Here is a 22569-nt window from a genome sequence, read left to right as displayed (position 1 = left end):
CTGTACAAAAATCTCTGTCAGCTACCGTACTGCAATATCTTCTTTACCTAACTCAAACTGTAAGATAAAACCTGATTTATTAAGGGCGTTCTGATTTTTTCCATGAAAAGACTATAAATTGTACTATAAAAGTACAATTATACTATTAGAATGCTCATATGGGTACTCTAAAGATTTTGTCTGTGTGATGACTTCAACCATGCATCAACAAGTTTGTAAATGCAATTTGAGGAAATACTATAAAGCTAAAAAAAATCCCAGCTGTTAAAGCTCCAAACATCTGTAACACATTTAAGCATTAGCAAACATGCTCTCTTTCATGACTAGCTTTACTTCTTTGGGGGCAATATTACACAGGGGAGATACAAAAACTGTTGAGGACTTTTTGTCTTAAACAAAAAATTTCCTTTCTTTGAAATATGAAAGGTTCTTTTCACTTCTGTGTGGCTGCAACCTTGGCAGGGGCAGCAGTGGCACACATATTTCTCTTTGCCAGAGAAATTAAAAAACTTGCTTTAAAAATATGACTAGCCTTATTTAACATTACATGCAACCATAATTATCCTAAACATACAAAAAAGATCTGGGGAGCCAGTGAAAATATGAAAATAATAAACAGGGTGATAACAGTGCATTAATATTACTTTCAGTAACTCTTTAAACAAAATTGCTGTTTATTTCCAAACAAAAAATGGTGTACCATAGAAAACAGAAAATCAGAGTTCTTTTTGGCACAGTAAGTCAACACCAGAGACAACAGCTTCATTCTTCATTTATCAAGTCTTCATCTCAACAGTGAATTAAGAGACAATATAATAACTCTTTATCAATCTATCTTTACTTTTATACAAACTGAGTTTTACTGTGTCAGTCTTGTCAACACTGCTGAATATTAATGTGAATAAAGTTAATTGCTGGGTGGGTAAAGGTCTGATGCAGTCAAAGAGAAAGGAAGCACCTAACAGAAATCTGTCATTTATGACAAGCTGTAATTTATTTTCACTTCACGATATGTACTGACAGGTTTCAAATCTTACTCCAGTCTTCACCATAAATTGTAATTATTATAATTCACAGTGACATTTGACCTAGAGGTTATGACCTAGTTCAACACATATAAAAGACTTCACATCTTAGGGAATTCATCTGCAAATTCCTGCATGTATTTCTCATTGTAAATCCAATTATTTGCACTCAGCACTGACTACGCAAAGTAAATTTTGTGACTTGCACTCCTTAAAAAGCGAATAGCACATTTCTTAAACAAAAAACATGAAATGCTTATGACAAAGTATTTACAAATATTTAATGGCTAAGATTAATTATTTTTTATTAATTTACAATTATTTGTAAGTTGTACAATATTAGGCAATGATGACATAAGAGCCTGATGAATTTTGCTATTTTTATAATGATAGTCAATTGGTGTTGGCATCACAAGCAACAGGTGAAGTTAACTGAGATTAGCTACTAAAGTTCTGCTCATCTGTTACTTGATATAAGTTTAAGCAAAAAACTGCTGATGAGTATTCCACTTTTGAAGCCACGCAGAATTCTTATTCTGACTGGGTTTAATTTTAATCTACATCTAGAAAAGCAGTTTTGAAGTCCGAGCTTATTGGGTCATAGCTTCATAAATGTAATGTAAGAATCTCTCTTAAAAATGATATCAATATAAAAAGATAACAAAGATTTTATAATTAGATGATACAGGTGATAACAAATGTGCTACTTCTAAAAAATCAGACATTTAAAGATAATTCTACTATTCTACTAAAGATAACTCTACTAAATTAAAGTTTTTTCCATTTCGTTTTTAAAGATACTGATCTTTTAAAGAGTCTTGAAAAATGAAGTCCAAAAAAATGTCTATTACAGATATCTATAAGAAATGTTTCACCTCCCTCTTTTTTATTCTTTCCTTTTTTTAACATATTCTTTCTTAAGTGAAAGAATTGGAGCCCTCCTTTGTAGGTGTTGTGTAGCCTTCACCTTTAAAATACAGCAATATCAGTAAGGAGAGTTTTGATGTTTATCTCCCTGGTTCATTCTTTTCCTTGTATTTGACTTTTATCTCATTTTTGATACAGGTAGTAGTACCCATGACAGTCAGACTATGATTTCTGATATGTGAGAATACTTTTAATTAACTAATCAGCTTTCTTTGTCTTGACTATACCTTTAGCTTCTCAGGCCCATATTTTTTCTGCTAAGCATCCATCAATGTTCTTCCCTCTCTAAGCATATCTTTTTGCTAAACATAATAATCTGCATTTCTGCAAAATCTTCTACTTTTTTCATAGTATCAGAATTAATGCTTTGTTCCTACTTCACACAACTGAGTTAATGGTCATAGAGACAACATTTAGAGAACTGGAAGCAAAAAAAATGAAAAAAAAAAAAAAAGGACTGATAGCATTGTTTGGAAAGGCATAGAGATATTGACTTCTCTCAGCAGAGCACTTTTTCTGTTGCTTTTGAACTCATAATGTTTTTCTCAAAAATCAGTAGAGATTTCTGCAGCATCACACCAGGGAAATCATGCATGAAGCACTGCGTCCAACTAAGATATTACACAGCCAGCAAGTCTTTGAGATTTCTGCAAATTCCTGCCACTGTAGAGCACAGACTTGTAAGCTGAAACTATTACTGACAGAGAGCACAAACTGGTGATGAATGAAGAGGAATGGTGTCTGAGGAAGGTGGAGTAGGAATGCCAGTCTCCCAGAAATGTGGATTAAACACAGAGAAGTTTAGGGTTAGTAGCAGGAGGGAGAAACTTGAAACAGTTTACACTGCTTTAGATACAACTTCCTGATATCTCAAGATTTATTCAACCATAGCACAAAAAAATCTAGACTTAAGGATCTAACAACTGCCATAATTGTAAAAGTGATTTTTAGCCAACACTCTTTCTGCCATCCATTCTTCAAGTCACTATCTAAATAAGAAATTCTTTAAATATTTAAATATTCCAATTTTTATAAAATGTTTGCAGGAACAGGTTTTTGATCTGTTTTCTCTGGCTGCATATTAAAGAACAGTAGCTTTTGACAAAAATATGATGGAATAACATTCTAGTGGAATTATTTTGTCTTAGTGACCAACCCTATTGTTTGTTTCTCCATGAATTTTACTTGAAATACTGAAACTGTCTTGCAACAAAAGCCATGTGACTGCTTTTTCTGCACATTCTCTTCCTAAGTGGTGCTAGAACTATTAAGATTAAAAAATTGCATTTTGAAGATATTCAGGGTTCATGCCATTATCTGTAGGTACATAGGGAACAATGAAGGGAAAGAAATACTGTAACAAAGACAGCAGGAGAAAATCCATATCTGAAAACTCTGATTCAAATATGACCTATTTAAAATAATTAGGTATTCCAGAGAGGATTCTGTCTTTCATTTTAAACACCCGCATTATGAGCAGTACTACAATCCATCTACAAGTCTAACAAGTGAAAAAAAAAGAAAACAAAAATAAAAACAAACAAAAAGCCAGCACTGACTTGAGTAATGATGTAAGGTCAGTAATATCTAAAACACATTTTTTCTTTGGATTTTTCAAAATAAAAGTAATCTATAGAACAGTCTCTGATTTCCTGCAGAAAGCTAAACCTTCAATTTAGAGCTGTATCAAACCATCAGTGCAAGATACATTATATCCTTTCTAACATGTCATTCAGGTATCCCTTGTCACAAGCAAAAATTTAACCATGTGACCAAGCATATGCTTCTACAACCTTCACAGAGATACTAGCATTACAGTTCCCTATTGCAAACAACCAACTGCAGTACATCACAAGATTCACATTCTCTCCCTTTCTGAATTACTTCAGTTAAGCACGCATATACTTTTTGATATCCCAGTGATGTATATTCAGAATATAAGTCCCTGAAGTATTGCTCTGAGCTAAGACTGGAAAATATGTTTACTGTTGATTCTGGTTTAATTAGTATGATCTAAAAACATTTTGGCAGAGACTTGTTCTCTATCTCTACCTATGACAAACTTAGTTATCAGATGCACATGTATGGAATCCATCTTATTTTACTGCTAACAGAGCAAGTGTCTGAATTAAAAATTGTTTTAAATTCTGTGCTTGCTAAAGCAAAAGTATGTCAAAGTTTGGACAGATGTGGTGTGTAATATATCCTCTCCTTGTTGTTTGGCCTTTCCAACTGTGGTTGCAAAATATGTTTATTGTAATGAGGTACCTGAATCATCTTCTTTGATCCTGAAAATGGTTGTTACTGAGAATAAATCCTATTATAAAGAACATCTTTTAATCAGAATTTTGAAACACTTATGAAATTAAGCAAAGTCTTCAGCACTTGTCCATGGGATCAAAACTACTATACATAAACACCTTATAAATCTGCCAAAAGATATAAATCTGAACAACAAAACTTGTTTTTTTCCTAGACACATTATTCTTTTGATAAGGACCTGGCTCATTTTCAGCCTTATCTTTTTGTTAAGGCAGAACTGAAAGCAAAAGCCTTGAAAGTAGTTAGAAAAACAGTGTAATCACAAATATACCATTATCCTGTCTCTTGTAGCTTTTATATTTGACCTTCTCAAAGCTATGGACAGCAAATTACTCATTTGATACCTGAGCTGCATAAAGAAGATTGAAATCTGGGCTATTAACGATCTTTTCACTCTGTTTAGGATATTCTCGGTAAGAGCTCATGTGTAGTACAGGTGCTGGCTGTCTACATTATTTCTAGGCCCCCAACAAAATATAGAGATGGGAAGTGTCATTTATCCTGGATACACTAATGCTGAAAGAAATCTTATTACTGTATAAAAGCTGCTTGAAAGGAGGAAATGGTTTTCTAGGAGACCAGATACAATTTGGAGAAAAAATTTGAGGTCCTTTTCCATAATTTTTATAGTAAGTGGACCACATTGCTAGATTTCATAAATGAATGATCAACTAAAATGAAATAGACATTTTTACTGCTGATTAAGGTGATGATTAATTAGAGAACAGACAAATAAATTGTTTATTCAAAACAAGATTATGCAGAGTATTTCATCCCTACTCTTTGCAAAGTACTTTAGACTTTGATGAATTCTATTTGACAAAAGAGCACCAATTCTCATTTGACTAAAAGCACAAAGCAATTTTTTAACTTTGTTTTTTCTTTCCTTGGTAGGACTTCTTGAAACACCTGGAAGATAGGAAAAACATCCTTATCACAGATGGTAAAATGTTGGAACATATGAAAGACAAACTGCCATCCTCAAAGTTAAATGAGCGTGGGAGATCTAGAAATTCTTTTGAGCATATAGGCTTTAGGCAGTAATAAAAACATAACCACCTTCCTTCTTCCTGCTTCTCTCCCTGTGCCCTTCTATTAACCAGGTATGGTTAGCAGGCCACAGTCTGATTTGAGATTTTAACAATTCGTGCAATCTACTTCTTACATCTGTTATATGCAAGGTTCTCATCAATTTATGACTTTCTGGATGATTACCTAACCCTCTAGAGAATACTTAAAAAATAACATCTCCTTCTCCTTCTCCTTCTCCTTCTCCTTCTCCTTCTCCTTCTCCTTCTCCTTCTCCTTCTCCTTCTCCTTCTCCTTCTCCTTCTCCTTCTCCTTCTCCTTCTCCTTCTCCTTCTCCTCTCTTTCTCTTTTTTCTTTTTAAATCAAGCAGTCTCAGCTTAAAGTCCCTTTTGTATTTCCACAGAATCAAAGAATCATCAGGGTTGGAAGGGACCTCTTCAGACCATCTAGTTCAACCCCATAGCTAAAGAAGGTTCATAGTTTTCATAAAACTTAATTTTTAGGAATGTCTTCAGTCAAAACCAAGGAAACGAGTCAGGCAATGCAGATAGCAGAGATCTCAGCAGTTTGCTCTCAAGGCTCCTCCAAGCTTTTCAAAACAGATCTTACATTCCAACAAATACATAGTTTCTTCTAGTAGGAAAGCTTGAGGAATAAATCACAGTTCAACTGCTTCTCTGAGTCCTCACCAAGATTTAACACACAAAATCTACACAAAAACACCCCTAATTGAAATGGATACAGGAAAGTCCTGTTTCACTGCCCTAAATTCCTTCTCCAGCAGAATAAGTTTAGCATTAAAAACCTCTGTGCTATGTGGATAGTTACTTATTTACAACATTGATCTGCTAAGTACTGATAGACAAACACCAAAAATAAAAAGAAACCTAAAATAAAATCCCCTCCATGATAAAAGCAACCTCAAGAAATCCTTCTTTTATTTAAACTCAAAGGTACAGTAATTTAGCAAACCTAATTTGTAGAATCACTGTGTTTAAGGGGGCAGCATATACACAAAACTCCAATTTCTTACCATGCACTTTTAAATCAATTTTTGTCTAGCATCTATACCTGAAGTTATTATAGAAAAGAAGCTGAGATACCAAAAAGTAAAGAAACTACACTAATTAACACTAAATGAAAACCAGCTTACACATTTTAACCTAGTTTAGTTTCTGCAAAATGAGTTTGTATACATTAAGACAATGAGTTCATATTTGCTCTTGCATCTCTTCTGATTTTAATGAAATCTAATTGTTAAGACTTTTGCATGCTTAGGAGAATTCCACAATGAAGTCCATGAACAAAAAGCAACTTCAGAGGGCAAAGAGGTTACAGAATCTTAATGTAACATTTGGGTAAAATCAGCCAAGCAAAGAGTGATGAGATTTTTTTCTATCAGGTGGCAGCAGATGAACATCTGTGAAGAAGCCAATAACACCAAGCAAAACACAGAAGTTTACCGACATAATGTAAAAGAGCAATTCTGATGGGGAAATATAGAATGAGCATATGTCTGCTCCACATGGATATTAAACTTTGGATGACATTTTCTTTAGAAAAGAAAAAACATCTTTTAATATTTCCTCTTCTACTGTGGACTATCTGCTACCCTGTTTGTAATAATTTGCGAATCATCCTTCAGGCACCACTTAACCTATCTAAATGCAAAGAAATGAATCTGGAATACTATCAAAGCACATACTGAATAAAAAAGAGCCATTCTGCTTCAGCAGCAACATAAGAGACCTGGTTTTGATTATGCATGTGAAGTGTTTAATTTAAACTGCTAATGGTTAACCATGTCTGGCCTAAAGCAATGTAAATCTAGGAAAAAAATACATAAACAAAAGCCCCGCCATCTCCCTTTACTTCTTTCTTCTCTACAGTCAAAGGGAGAGGGGAAAACATAATTTTCTGGAAGATATGAATATCGTTTATGTGATATTTATCAAAAATGTGAAGAGAAAGAAGATGAAAACATTGTAGCTCATACGGAAAAGTCTTAGGATTACCTGTATTAAGATGTCTGTAAAACATCAGTACCTCACAGCAAGACAGATCTTGTCAGAGAAGCATATAGTTATCTATATGCTCCAAAAGTCACTACAAAAGTAATGCCTCCTATATGTTTCCAAGGAAACTACAACAGATATAAAGAGCGCAATTACACTACTTGATGGAGCAAATTATTAGCTAAAACCAGTATTTTTCAATGTAGTCACGACCATTAGCTATGTATTTTCACCAGCAATGAACAAGAGCCTGCAAGCTGTATTTGTGAAAATCTGCACTAGTGGAGGTGATCCACAGTTTCCACTGCTAAAACACCACTCACTGCCTCACTGCTCACGTCCACTGTTTGGTCTTCATAAACATTCAGAAAGTGTCAGTGAATGTCAAGGGATAAAATTTCTTCTGCATGGAGGAATTCAGTTCCACACTTTCACTACATATGCACTTCTATGTCAATAACTAACAATAACAACACCAAGTAACTATTTCTACATTTAAAATTTTCAATAGAATCTCATTTAACAAAAAAGAAATTATTTTTATGCAGCTTTCAAAAGTTACCAGAAATGTTCAGGTTTTGAACTTGACATTTGATTGGTTAGAAAGATGGGAAAATGCCAATGTAATATACCTACCATAGTAAATAAATTTTAAATTTAACATTATAGAATCCAGACATTGTGTACCCTTCCATAATCAAACTAGTTTATGTATGGTTCAAATAGAAGACAAATGTTCAGGATCTTTGCCTAAAGCATTTATATTTTCCAATGAAAGCAACGCTAGTCAAGGTTGTCTGATTTTGACATATATAATTCCTATCCAGACAAAAAAAAAAACAAAAACAAGAAATCGAAGTTTAGACTTAAAATCACTGTATGGGCCTAGTCATTCCTTCTCTAGAGAAGTGTAAAAAGTCCTACTACACGTTAATAAACTAGGAGAAAACAAAGAATGCATGTATAATTTCTTGCTTAGCAACAGTTCTAGAAAAGGATAGCAATTACAGTCATGCTTCATTCAGAATGTTATGTAAGACTATCAAATAAAGGAAAATAAAACTGATGCCAAATAGTATCCAATAGTAAATGGTATCCAATATTACAATCTTGTAATTGTGTGTTCCCAGGTCTGAAAAGGTTTATTTCCACAATAGTCTCCTAGGAATCAAGAAATACTTTCCTGATGACAACTGCTGACTTCCTTTTTTTTTGCGTGTCTTGCTTTGTGTAACAATAGCTTTTAAAAGCTAAGTGTGCAATCACATATACACGTTATTGTGATGGAAACCTAGCTTATCAAAGAACCTACATTATCCTCTGCTGTTAATATACTGATAAAATTCTGTATCTTACACCAGTGGATTCTGTTGCATTTAACACAAACTTTGGAATTCACATCACATAGCAGCCATAACAAACCATTAATTTCTTTTCCTTCTGTTTCCAAGGACTTTTGTATTACTAAACCAAATTAAATAATATCTAAGTCAGACCTTCCCAAATCCAGTAGCAGCATAATAATGGATTTGTTCTGAGTCACTTTGATTTTTATCAGCCCAAGTAACCATGCTGCAATTAAATTATTGTGGTTTACGGGGCCGGAATAGGGAGTCAAGAAGAGGTAAAAATGGACCTAACATAACTTATCAATCTCTTAACTATGTGCCCCATACTAACAAGAAAATAAAACCAATCTTAAAAACAATTGTGCCCATTTAATACGTATGCTGTATTTTTAAAAATACTGTAACTATTATTTTCCAAAGAAGTAAATAAGTTAGTTTCTGGAAAGCCCTTTGTCCGTATACATTTCACCTCATTCTGAATGCAAGTTGTACTGATCAAAAAAATCTATGGCCATAAGGAATGGGGTAAAAGGACAAGCAAATGTTTTTCTAACACTGGATTCTTAGTATTGTTTTTGGTTTTACTGTGGGTTAATAAAAAATCTATGAAAATTGAAGAGTTAAAAAGTTGTTAATTTGTAAAACTTCCACTTTTAATAAAGCTATAAATTCAATAATACTGGATAGTGGTTTTTTTTTTGTTTGTTGTTGTTGTTGTTGTTGTTGTTTGTTTGTTTGTTTTTTTCCTTTCTATCTTTTTCTGGAAAGGTTTAAGTAGTAAAGTGGAAGGACCTTATATTAGGTTGAACAGTTAATACAGCTTAAGTGCACTGTCCTTGTACTTCCAGTAGATGGCAGGTAGAGTACTTTCAACTTTTTAAAACTTTTCTTTTTTCTTTTCTTTTCTTTTCTTTTCTTTTCTTTTCTTTTCTTTTCTTTTCTTTTCTTTTCTTTTCTTTTCTTTTCTTTTCTTTTCTTTTCTTTTCTTTTCTTTTCTTTTCTTTTCTTTTCTTTTCTTTTCTTTTCTTTTCTTTTCTTTTCTTTTCTTTTCTTTTCTTTTTCTTCTCTTCTCTTCTCTTCTCTTCTCTTCTCTTCTCTTCTCTTCTCTTCTCTTCTCTTCTCTTCTCTTCTCTTCTCTTCTCTTCTCTTCTCTTCTCTTCTCTTCTCTTCTCTTCTCTTCTCTTCTCAACTATAAGATGCTATTATCTCAGAAATTTTGTTTTAGTAATACATTCTTTCTGTATGTATGCATTTTTACATTTAACATACTTACAAAAAACATGCCAAGAAGAAAAGGGATGTTTAATAGAAAAATATTAAATGATAAAACAAAGTATAAAGTAATAAAAATAGAGCACACTGAACCACACTCACAGAGAACAGGATTGCTGAAGATATTATTTAAAGTAAAATAGAAATGCTAAATGGTAAACTTAAAACATAAATTTTAAATAATAAACTTTGTTGTTTTTTTTTTTTTCCTCATAAGTCTCCTTTTTTTCTAAAGGCAAGGAATTTTTGTTTTGAAAAAAAGTTCAGTTTTATTATGTATCATTGAATAATTGAGAACCATGAAATGACAATCAATGACAAATTCAGTTTGCACCAGTAAGACTATTTGTGAAACTGAGCTCAAACCCCTGGTAGTGTACAGGAAATTATGAAATATTTATTTTACTACAGGATCATGTAATAAATTCTACTTGCAGCAAACAAGCCCTTCTCTCTCAGAACACAGGACAAATGATGTTCAGTCCGAGATCAGGAATAAAACCATTAACATCGTTGTCGTTGTTTACTGTGTGACACCATGCCATGTTCGCTGAACATTTCTTCACCCCTAAACTACTGAAGACAATTTCATTACATTCTATAAGTGCTTTTCTGTGCGCTCATCAGAGTTTCATAGTGACATGAATGTCACTTTATCTCGTTTTGTGAGTTGAGTTTGTGATTCTGGCTCTATTTTAGAAAAGGGGAAAAATAAGATGATTTGATATTAAGGTCAAAAGCATTTCTGATAATTTCTTGAATTGTCCAAGAAGCTGTGGAGAAAGGGTGCATATTTAGTGTCATAGCACTACAGATGTGTAAAAAAATTTTTTTAGAATAATTTTATTAATTTTAATTTCAGCCATAGGTGAAAGCTTTATGTAAAAAAGACAATTTTATATTTATTAACAATATCTGAAATGGGTTTTTTAAAGGAGAGCGTTAATATCACACAGGAACTGCCATGTAAAGTTACCATATAAAAACAATGATTCAGGCAATTTTCCCATCTTTCTTCATCATTCAACCACGTCTTCCATTCCATGCCTTATGCCACCTTCTGCACAAAATAAATTTGCTTTTATTTTCTGTTGATTTCCCTAAACATATACTATACAGTTGCACAGCATTGAGTGAAGTATGTGAAGCCATCCCATAGGCATGACTGACTATATGAATACAAATTATTCTTCTAATTTCCTGGCTTATAAATTCTTGCAATCATCTCTCATTAAATTCTAAATGACTTAATTTTATCTTGAGACAACCTTTCTGTCCTCTTAGCAATATTGATTCTCATCAATTTTCCTTTTTGATTTCTTTCCTTCCAACCTTCTCCTTGGCTTCTCATGTCAATTTACCTGTCAGACTATTTCATTTCTCCCTCTAGATTCCAAGTCAGATTGAATCTTCCTCTGTAGTGCCTATGATTACATTGACTTTCCCTGCAAACTATTATCCTCTTCCAATCTTTCTATGCATTCTGTTTTGGTTTTTACTTTGTTTCACCGACTCCTCCAGCGGTTCACAGTTTAGACACCCGACTCCCTTTTTCTAACTTCATTATTTCTCCTGGACTCAAGTGCTATGATCCATCATTCTTCCCCTCACCCCAGTTTCTAAGATCTAGCTTGAATGAGATAATTTCTTTCTTTATGTTGTTCAGAAATCATAAAATAAGGTATTATATCCAATCATGAAAAGACTGACAGATGATCATGAATACATCAATATCTACTATGCTCTTCAGTCCAGTGCCTCATATTGACTCTGTGTTAACAGAGAAGCTCGTGCAAGGAAGCCTGACTCCAGTCACATACTCTAAAGTTTGCATGCTCAGATCCGCTGTGAAAATGGCAGACCAACTTTGTGTGAAATAAGAGGTGTGAGAGATGAAAGCAGTGATGAAATCAACTCTGAGCATTATGAAGCTTATACTGAGCATAGACTGTTGTGTTCTGAAGGTTTGTCACTTGAACAAATTTTGGTATTTTAAGAAAATGAAAGCACTTCTTATGAAAAAAAGCTGCCAAATCTCATTCAGAAACATGTGAATTGTAGATTTTTTTTTGAGGAAAAGAGCAAAAAGTTTTATATGTTGATACACTGTCCTTAGTTTCATTCTTGGAAATCACATAATTATTTTTGGCAAAATTAAAACATATTATAAAATTTTAACATATTCTCATGCAGGTGATAATAACAAAAGATTTGAGCCAAATTGGTAGATTAATCTTGTAAGTAACATAATCTGGAAAAGCAGGAAACAGGTGGTGATAAAACTTCTGCATTTAATATATATTTATGCATAGTACATGTGGTAACAATAGTCATTCAGAAAAAAAAAACACCTGGTCTTTGTACATTTTTCAGTGTTTCATCTGCTCTCTGCCTATTTCCACTGTGAGCAGATGTGATATTATCTTGCTTTGTCTACTGCACTTCAAGTAATATTTTGGGTCACAAGAGTTGGGGATTGGTTTGAGTAGGAAGAGGAACTTTTAGTAATGCAATGTAATATAATTTATTTATTTAAAAAAAATAAAAGTAAATAAATCTCTTTCTAAACATAGAAGGAAAAGAATAAGAGATATTATCTTTGTATATGTTGCCATGCCTCAGCTAGCAACCAGAAGTTTAACTCATGCTTTATTCTTTCCCTCCAGATCATGTTCCCAGTGGGGTTTTTTTGGTTGTTGTTTTGAATTTTGCAGCATTTCATTCTTTGTGATATTTTTTGCTGTTTTCCTCAGACACTTGCAATATAATCTCTTCACTCATCTACCTTAAGACACATTTCTGTTTAAAGCATTGAGAGGTTTCCTATGATTATAAACATCCTATAAAAAAATAGAGACCCTAATTATAAATGATCTGTTTAAAGTCTTTAGGCTATAGCCAGTTTCAGTGTAGAAATAAGAACTGAGTCACTGATAGAGTTTTTTAAAAGTGGGACATTTTTAGATTAAAAAATTGAGTTTTCACAGTTAATTAGGAAGCCTAATCAATTCTTATTTAATTGGCTTGCTGCATATGGGTTACACACCCATATATGCAAGATAAGAAAATGGCAATGGCAAGTTCCATACAAATGTGGAAAGAACAATTATCATTCTGGATAATAAATACAGTTAATGCTGATGAAAAATCATTATTTTTCATTAGCACTGACTAGAATTATTAACCTCCATCACCTTCCATATTTTTGGTGACTTCACATGAGAAAACTAATCTTTCCCTGAAAATACAGAAAAAAAAAAAGGTAAGCAACAAAAGACTAAAAGAATCCAGGAAGTAGGCCAAAATAAACAGTGTTCACTACTTAACGTTATTGCAAGACTTTGTCAGCCTGATTCAGTCCAGAGTCCTGAAACTATTCCCTGTGAACATATTTCTGTTAAAAAAAATAAAAATAGGGAAGAGAGAATGGAGTTGTAACATGGCACTCTGTAGTCAGTTTATTTCACAAGTGTTGAAGGCTGGTTGAGAAAGTGGAAAATTTTTGAAGCTCTTGTCATATGCTCCAAATATGTCAAACAAATCTAGAACTAAAACTCCAAATGTGTATTTAGGGACAACACTACATAACAATAACTTTTTTTACACCTCTCTTGCAGCATGGTAGCAGTGACTGTATCCTGAATGCTCTTTCTTCATTTCTCACAAGCTACTAGGGAATATTTTTGAAGAATTAACTTCCGTAGCAGTTTTTAATTCATTTTTACATTTCCACTCAGCAGGACCACTGCAGAGAAAATTTCATGCAAAGCAAATCCACAAAACATGCCACCAATATACAAAGCAGCAGGACTTTAAAATGATTCACTGTAGCACATGATAAAGACTAGTCAAAAGAGATGAACAGGAGTATGTGGATTTAACTGAATTTATCAAATATACTGTGCATTTTGTGTTCAGTTTAAATATTCTTCTATGTTGAATCATTGTTTAAAACAAACAAGCAAACAAATAAATGCACATACAAGAAACAGAACAAAAGTATTTAGATATCATTATAGCAATATGAAGTTCCTGAAAACAAGAAAAAATGAAACAGAAAAGATGCTGCTTGTTTACTTCTACAACCTGCACTGAGGAAATGCCTTGTATTTCCAGCAGCCTAGGGGACAAAATCATAACATAAATTACAGCTCCAAATTCCAAATCCCTTCAAATCATGACTGTCAGTGTTTTCATTCAGCTTAATGGGAAGCTGTACAAACAATTGCGTTATCTTCTTTCCTATGGCACATTCAGTTCCTTCTTGTTTCGTCACCTTCTCTGTCAGCAGAGGATACTAACTTCTCCCTCTTTCCTCCAAAGAAGATATACTCCAACTGGAATATCTCAAGCTGCTGCTCACATGTGTTGGGAGCATGTCTTGACATGGTGAGATTTGCTCCTTGTCCAGAGACAATTACAGGTGGAGAACATCCCCAACTCTGGGGCTCTCAAGTGGCCCAGGCCTTCATGTTCGCCTGCACTTATCAAAAACAAGTTTCCTGTTCTTTAGAGGCTTAAGCCAAAAAGCTAATCACCAACACATGCATGGAAATGGCAGCCATTAGTCTGAGGAAGTTAAGTGTCTGAATTATGACAGAAAAATGTTTGAAGTAGATGTTTACTGGAATTTTCAGGATCATTATTCGGAATACAGCAGCTCTCACTGAAGTGGAGAGTGTGGCTGGATTAGCACGATCATTCTGAAACATTATCAAAACTTTTTAAAAGCTTGACTACTGGCACAAGTCCCTGCAATAGGTGAAGATGAACATATGCCTGGAGAGCACAGTTACTTCAGAGTCCCTGCACAGACAACAGAGACAGAAGAAGCTCCAGAAGGTCATTCAGTTCACAGCCTGCACAGGTGCATATTCCTCATAACTGAGTGTGTAAGGAACCTCAAAAAGTTTGTTTATAGGAGCCTTTGCTCCTATGAGCACTTCAGGCTTTAAGATACATGGGTCAACCTGGACCTAATGGATAAGATACTCCCTAGTTCCATCAATACAGAAAGTTTAGGGAGCAGGACATAAACTCCTCCAGCACTAGTGTGGATAAGATACAGGATTTTGAATGAAAAAAAAAAAAAGAAAAAAGAAAAAGTAGCTTGATTTGATGTAGATACCTGGGATCTTAATAATCCAAATGCTCCTGAAGTCATTGTCAATCCACTTTTGCTGCACAGAAGATTCTAAATTATAAATTAATTACTTCCAAGATAAAGGGAAAAAAAAGAGTATTTCTCTGCTTGTATTAGAGCACATTAAGTTGTATGTGGGCCATAGTACTCTAACAAAAATCAGGATTCTGCAGTTTTTGCACATAAACTAATCCATTATTTTTTACTGAGCTCTTATGACACATTTAATTCACTTTTTTTTTTTTTTTTCCCCTGCCTTCTTGCAATAAAGCATGCTTTCAAATTCTGTTGCTTCTATTAGAATCTTATGTGAGAGAACTGAGATGTGAGAATTTGCTCTCTCAGATAATGGTATTGTAATCTTTGTATCTGTTGATTTGTTGTATTTTCCATGGAAATAAGTAGAAGTCATTACTTTCAGAGTGACTTAGTTTCTGTGGAAATAGGTGACATTACTTTTGGAGTGACCTATGTATTTACAAGGCCTCAAAGTTCTTATTTCTTATGATTACAGAAGGGTAAGCTGAAATGTATGAATTCTTTTTTTTTTTTTTTAGTTTTTTGTTTTCTTTTACAGAAGAATTTTGGAAATATCTTTAAGCAGGTGACAGTTAACTCCAATCCATTCTTTGGCCAGTAATTATTTTCAAGATTTGTTGGTTTGTTGGTTTGTTTTGTTTTTTACTTCTAACTTGTTTTCAATGACTATTTATCATTAATAGATACTAAAATATGCTATCTAAACTTAGGTGTAAGATATAATTTGAGACAAAATGATGTTAATTTATTGTAATTTATACTACATGAACATTTATATGACTGTGATTGTTGAAGTTTAATGAATTCTTGTGAACATTTTTGCAGTAAAATACATAGCACTGTGAAAAAAAAGCAGAATATATATGCATATGAGTGAAATTTCATTTATTCAAAGTTTCAAATATATGTAAGGAGCATTTTTCAAATATCATTCAAATATTTATGTAGAATGTTCAAAGATATGCTACCACGAATCCATTGTAAAAATATCCGAATCCATGTGAAAAATATTGTAAAAATCAATATAATCCTGCAGATTATATTGATATATATATATATGTATATATATATGTATATATAAATGTATATATAATTCAGCTACTTTGGAAATGTATTTTCAAAATATTATAAATCTCTCTCTTCTGCAAATAGCATTTTGTAGGATAATACTCATGAATATCAGGGTATTCCTATCCCTACAAGTAAGTGTTATTGTATTCCTGAGAGGAATAAGGAAAGCAGTCTCAGACAAGCAAAGCTTTGGAGCAGAGCTTTGCCAGGAGACACTGCAGTTACAACAACCAAACTTTATCCCAGGCAGAATAAACTTTTGACAGAGTTCTTGAGGAAATGTTGAACATTTGTCTTTATGAAAAGTGCACAGGAGAAACAATCTAAGTGATCTTATTTCAAGAAGCACTTTGTGAGTGTTAACTATAGAATTCAGAACTTAATCCAACCTCTTACCATGTATTCAACATATAGATTTAGTCTAATCTAGTATTATGGATGAATATTCAAATGTGCCAGAGTTGGGAAATCTAAAATGCAGATTCTTATAGTCGCTGATATTGAGTTCCCTTTTAGAGATGTAAAAATGTATTAGAGTAATGCTTTGAGAATACGTTGCTTTGGCTGTGATGTAGTTAAGTGACAGCTGCTGTGAAAAATAAAAAATTCAATTTCCTAACTTCTGCAGATTGCCCACATCCTCTTGATTTAACATAAATATTTGCAATGAATATATTTGGCATTCCATGCTGAATTGTTTTGGGGTTTGGAAAAACAGATGATTTTTCATTTGAAAGCATGTATGTAATCTAGTAACTACTGACTCAGCTTAATGAAATGCTTTTAATACTTCAAGTCTTAAAAGATACTGATATCTGATATTTTCAGTTCATGATTTGTATGTTTTGCCTATTTCAAAACATCTCAAAATGTAGCATGCTCAAAACTTTACTCAAAAACCCTTGAGGAGAGGAGGGGAGCTGAAATCAGAAAAAAGCATTTTCTGATCATTTGCTCCCCTCTTTTCCCTCCACAGTCTCTGATGTGGTTCCAGTACAGTTTTCTACCAGTAAGACTTTCAATTGTTCACACGGAGATACCATTTTCTTGTTGATGAATTATATGAGTTGTGAAAATTAACTGAACATATTTGACTGTTCTGGTGAATACTGAGTAGAAAGAACATGATGAGGACCAGATGCAGTGGTCTACAAAGCATAAAAATCAATCATCCTAATATTAAAGATGTGAGCCACTGGAGTGCTGATAAATATAATTAACTATTTCCTAGACCACATCACCTGAAATTAGGTCAAAGTAATATAGACCAGCTGTTCCATGATCTTCTGACCTCAACTGTCACTGCTGTAATTAATATTGACCAGCCTCACAGGACCACCTAGGATTTTAATGAATCAATAATAAATGCCTGCTCTTTTCTGCATCTGGGAGGATTTTCATATTTCTGTGTCTTAAAAGAAGAATGTATCAAACTCTGTAAAACTATTATTTCATCAAATTTCTACCAATAAATCAGATTTATGAGAGACTTGGAATACATTTATCTGGATATTTATAAAGAACTCTCCACAAAGACATGTGCTCAAGTCTGAATTGAAAGAAGCTGTTGGAGTTTTCCTCCAACCTATATACGCATTCACAAAAACACACTCAGTCTCCTTCACATTGGAGAGCATACCAATGCTTTTTTGTGAGGTTGGGCTATATATAGTATAGAAATTCTTCACTGTGTGGTTGAGACACAGTCCTTTTGAAAGAAAAATCCCTTTTTTAGCCATACAATTCAAATAATTTAGCAGTTGCTGAATTACACATTGTGTTTTGTATTCATAACACATGAAAACTAACTATAACTTCACAGAAATTATTGAAAACTCTTATTAGGATAAATAATACAGGAAAATGTTAAGTCCTCCTCTGTGCTTTATGCCCCAGAGTTCACTGCAATTAGCCCTTTGAAACAAATAATATTTTATAAATAAACAATATATTATTGTGTCAGTGCCATGGAGAACTATCCACCATAGCATCAATTTTCTGAAAGTACAGCATTGTCTCGTGGTGTCTTGGATATTAGAGGTCTTATTCTATTCTATTGGATCTTCTGCTGACAAAGAGGCCAGCGGAGCTATTTGCTACTCTCAATACCTACACAATTAGAGATTGGGTTCAAAACTCAGAATATCAATATATATAAGTATAAATATATTGATATTATTGATAAATATTTTTATATATATAGTATATAAGAAACAAAATAATCTATAAGTGGCTAGAAAGACAGATACTTCCAATAGCTTGATATTCACAAAACGGACAACTTTAAATCATCTCTTTTTCTTTCCTAGTTCAGGAATTAGTAGAAAGTGGTTGATCAGACATTAATTTTCAAATGAGAAACAAGTCTACAATTAGACCTAAAAGGGATAGTTCAGAGACAAATATATTTTCATATATTTACTACATAGACTTGGAATGTTACCTGATACTTTTATGCTGAACCTAATAATGTTGTAAAAATGTACTTCTTTCAGAAATTCGTACTCTTGTGGTTGGAAGACAGCCTCATATGAAGTTCTCCACTTTGAAATATTCCAAGGGGAAAGATTAAAAGTTCATTTTTTCTTTAAATTTGATTTCAATCTTCTCGTGTATTTTCAAGCCATCTTTTTTTTTTCCCCCCCAAGAATATCATTTATTCTTGATAATATTTAGCATGCTCAAGAGTAGATTAATTGTAATATTCACAATCTCTTGTCTATCTGTTTCTACCTAATATCACATTTTTATATTCTCTTATAGTGCTGGACATTATTCTAATGAAGTTATCTTAAGGACTCTCTTAGCATGCTTCATTGTGTCAAGATCCACTAAATTTAAGTAGAATCAAACACAGCTAACCTGTCTTCCTGTTCTGTCTTATGGTTTTGTTGTTTATATAACCAAGGATGACAAAGCTGCAGCACTGTTTAGGGCTTCATGCTGAGATGCTTGTCTTGTAAGGTGCAAAAAAGATATACTTCTATTTTCTGGATTAAGACTAAATTGTGGTTTAAATGAAAGGTATTTTCTTTTATTACTTCAAGAAATTCTCAGCAATTAATTCATCTTTATGTGCAGAATGTAACTGCAAATGAAAGAAAAATACAGTTCAAATTATCTGAAAACCCAACCAGCTGAAATGATGAGGTAAGGGTAAAATTTAAATTCTGAACATTTTCAGGTAAAAAGAAAGTCAAATGCAATTGTAGAACTCCCTGCAATAAATGCCCTTTCTTCTCTTTCTTCTCCTTGCCTACAAATTTATTTTAACCCTACTCAGGCAGGTTGCTTGGTATCCTTTGCACCATTTCCTTTTTCTATCCCTCTCCCCTCCCTTGTAAAATAAGAGCTTCCCCCATTACTCTTAGCTCTCATAATTTCATACAATAAAACCAAAGCAGCAGTAGCAACCAAGTCCAGTAAACAGTAAGGGATCAGTGACAGTACAGGCAAGAAATGTATTGAATTTCCTGTTTCAATGTGTATTCTCTCTTATCTCATTAAATCATTACAAGTATAAAAAGTTTCACAGAACTAAGGAACAGTGTTTTCAATTGCTTTGTTGCTATTGTCTCAGTAATCCCTTGCAGGTGTTATCTGGGCCTGCCTGTAGTCCTTGCATTCATGCAGCAATCATTAATAATTTAGGTTAACCATAGTTTAATTTATTCAAATTATATTGTGCATCAAAATAAAACCACATAAAAGTACAGTAATACTAACTGTACTGGAACTAACCATCTGACAAGCTCAATTAGCATCACTTTAAACACCAGAGCAGAAAGTCAGCAGTCATTACAGAAATTTCTAGCTTCTGGATAAATTACTAGCTCCATTTAAAAATTGCCTGTAACCTTGTATACATTCCATACAACCAAATATTTCTTAGATCATAAATAAGACTCTGACATCCTTACTTATTATCTGCCACTCTGCATGTCCACTACTTTGACATGTTCCATAAGATTTGGCGAGAACTGCTGATGGATAGCTAGCAACTTTTACCTCTTTTTGGGGGCTCTATCTGTCTGCTTACAGAAATAGTGTGACACCCATTCCTAGAGGTCAAAATCATGCATAGATCACAACGTACATATCTGGCTCTGCATGGCCAGTACTCTCATTCCTGGGATCTGGATTACGTATTGAACTGCCAAAAAGCATCAATGGAAATGACATGTAGGCCTGGACAGCAGCCACAAAAAAATAAAATTAAAAAAAAAAAAAAATCAGTGTTAAGAAACCATATAACAGGTTCCTGATGTGTAACAAAACAAGGTTTGGTAAATTGGTTATGCTCGTATGTATTAATAAATGAACAGTACTTCAAGAACTTTAATAAAAAAAATACATTTAACTGAAATACGATACAACTGGTTTTCAGTAACATACATATTTTACTAATGGAAAGAATTATCAATGTAATTTAAATGAAAATTATCAAAATATACAAAACAGGCTAGCTCCATGTTGATTAACTATTCCCAGCTATATAGTGAACATTATATAATCATTTCTAAAGAGGAAGCAGTCATAAAGTCTGACTATCAGACCTAGAAGTTTGAGATCCAGAAATCTGTACAATTGTATTGCACTGATACTGACGAGCCTGTTTAGTGTAACAGTGCTATGTAAGCAACAAAAAAGTGGTCTTTGTAGAAAATACTATATTCAGAAATCATCTGGGAGGTAGCAATAAGAAATTTCTGAATAAAACATGAATTCTGACTTCCTGTCCCAGCATTTTTTCAAGTACAGTTAGATCAGTCTGGAGCATACAAAAAAAAAAAAAAAAAAAGAAAAGAAAAGAAAGCAACAACAAAAAAATCAAACCTCCTATATCAGCACACTATTTTCTCAAGCAAAAGAATCAGAGTATATAGACAAGAGCTTTATACTGCAGTCTTCCATATCCTATTTTGTCCTTGAGCTTTTAATGGACCATCATCTGGATGCAAGTATGTCAATGTATGGGAACTTTGAGTCACAGCCTGAACCACTGATTGACCACCTGAGGAAAGGACTGAGTCAGCTGTGAAAACACGGCTGAAGGTGATTCACATGTGTGACCCTCTCCTAGATCCCATTTAAGCGCTGACTGCTGCTGGGGAAGGATCTCTTTTTGGACATCCCTGCTCTGTAGAGTCTTTTCTGTGAACCTAGATTTCTGCATACAGGTAAGCATTCTTTCCCTATTTGTTTCTTTTCCCATTTTCACCATGATGATTTTTCCATCTACAACACCCACTGTAACAGTTAAGAAGATGGACTGCTGAAAAAAGTAGCATTGAAATGATAAATGTAAGCAGTAGGCCTAGAGGGGTGTGGTGCAGGAACATATAAGAGAAGGAAAGGCCCACTTTTGCATTCGGTGCTTCTGTAGTAGCAGAATGCAAAAATGGGAATCAGCCTCATTCAGCAACAAAAGTATCTTTGCCCACTTTAACATCTGATGTGCTGTTGCAGATTGAGGAAGTAAACTGTCAAAAATAATAATAAAAAAAACCCTGCTGCTATTCTCATGATGCCCTGAAGAACAAGCTGCCCCCTAGGCTTCTGCTTGATGGGGGCAAGTGATTGGAAGTGTCAGAGGAAAAACAGGGTTTATGGGCTCACTTTCTTCTTGGGCAAATGGTGTCTTCCCTCTGAGATAGAAGATGGATGCTTATTATAAGAGATGAAGAAAGATGGCTGTCTCTATATCTTTGAATTAATGTGTGCTGTCAAAGGAAAAAGAACCTGTCTGCCATTTTTGGATACCATTAAGTGCATAACAGAAGGCCAAAGGCCTTCCACTCTGGTCTTGTGAAACAAAGAAATTAAAACTGTACTGAGCCCCAAAGTCTTTAAGAAAACAGTTTGAATTTGAAAACATTCAAAAAGATCTACCACTTCCTTTTCTTACTCATTCTAATAATTTTCACATTTAAAAATGTGTTATTTCCTGTATTACTTTCCTTCCAGCTTCCATAGATTGCTTTTTCATACACTTTTCTCTGCTTTAGTCCTATTCTTTTTTTTCCTTGCCAAGATGCACTATACTACTGGCTATACTGTTAAACAACATATTTTCAAAGTACCAGTCCCAGAACTGGTACTAATAGTATTCTACTATTAGTCTAACAAAGCCTGTAGTAATCATCTGATAGTAACCACCTGTGTTCTACTCTCTGGGTAAACACATCCTAATTTAAGTAAAATATATTGACCTAAACATAAGCATTGTCAATGCTCAATATCTACTCTCTATTTTTTGAGGCATATCTTGCATTATTTTTTCCTAGGTGTTTGAGCTTAGATTTTTTTTTAAATTGTAAAAATTAAAACACAAGCACTGACTTTTTGTGTTAAAGAGCAAAAAGATACATGAACAA

Source organism: Phasianus colchicus, chromosome 5 (assembly GCF_987193195.1).
Source record: "Phasianus colchicus chromosome 5, bPhaCol1.hap1.1, whole genome shotgun sequence".
In the NCBI taxonomy this organism is placed as follows: Eukaryota; Metazoa; Chordata; class Aves; order Galliformes; family Phasianidae; genus Phasianus; species Phasianus colchicus.
Note: the sequence above shows the minus strand (reverse complement) of the source record.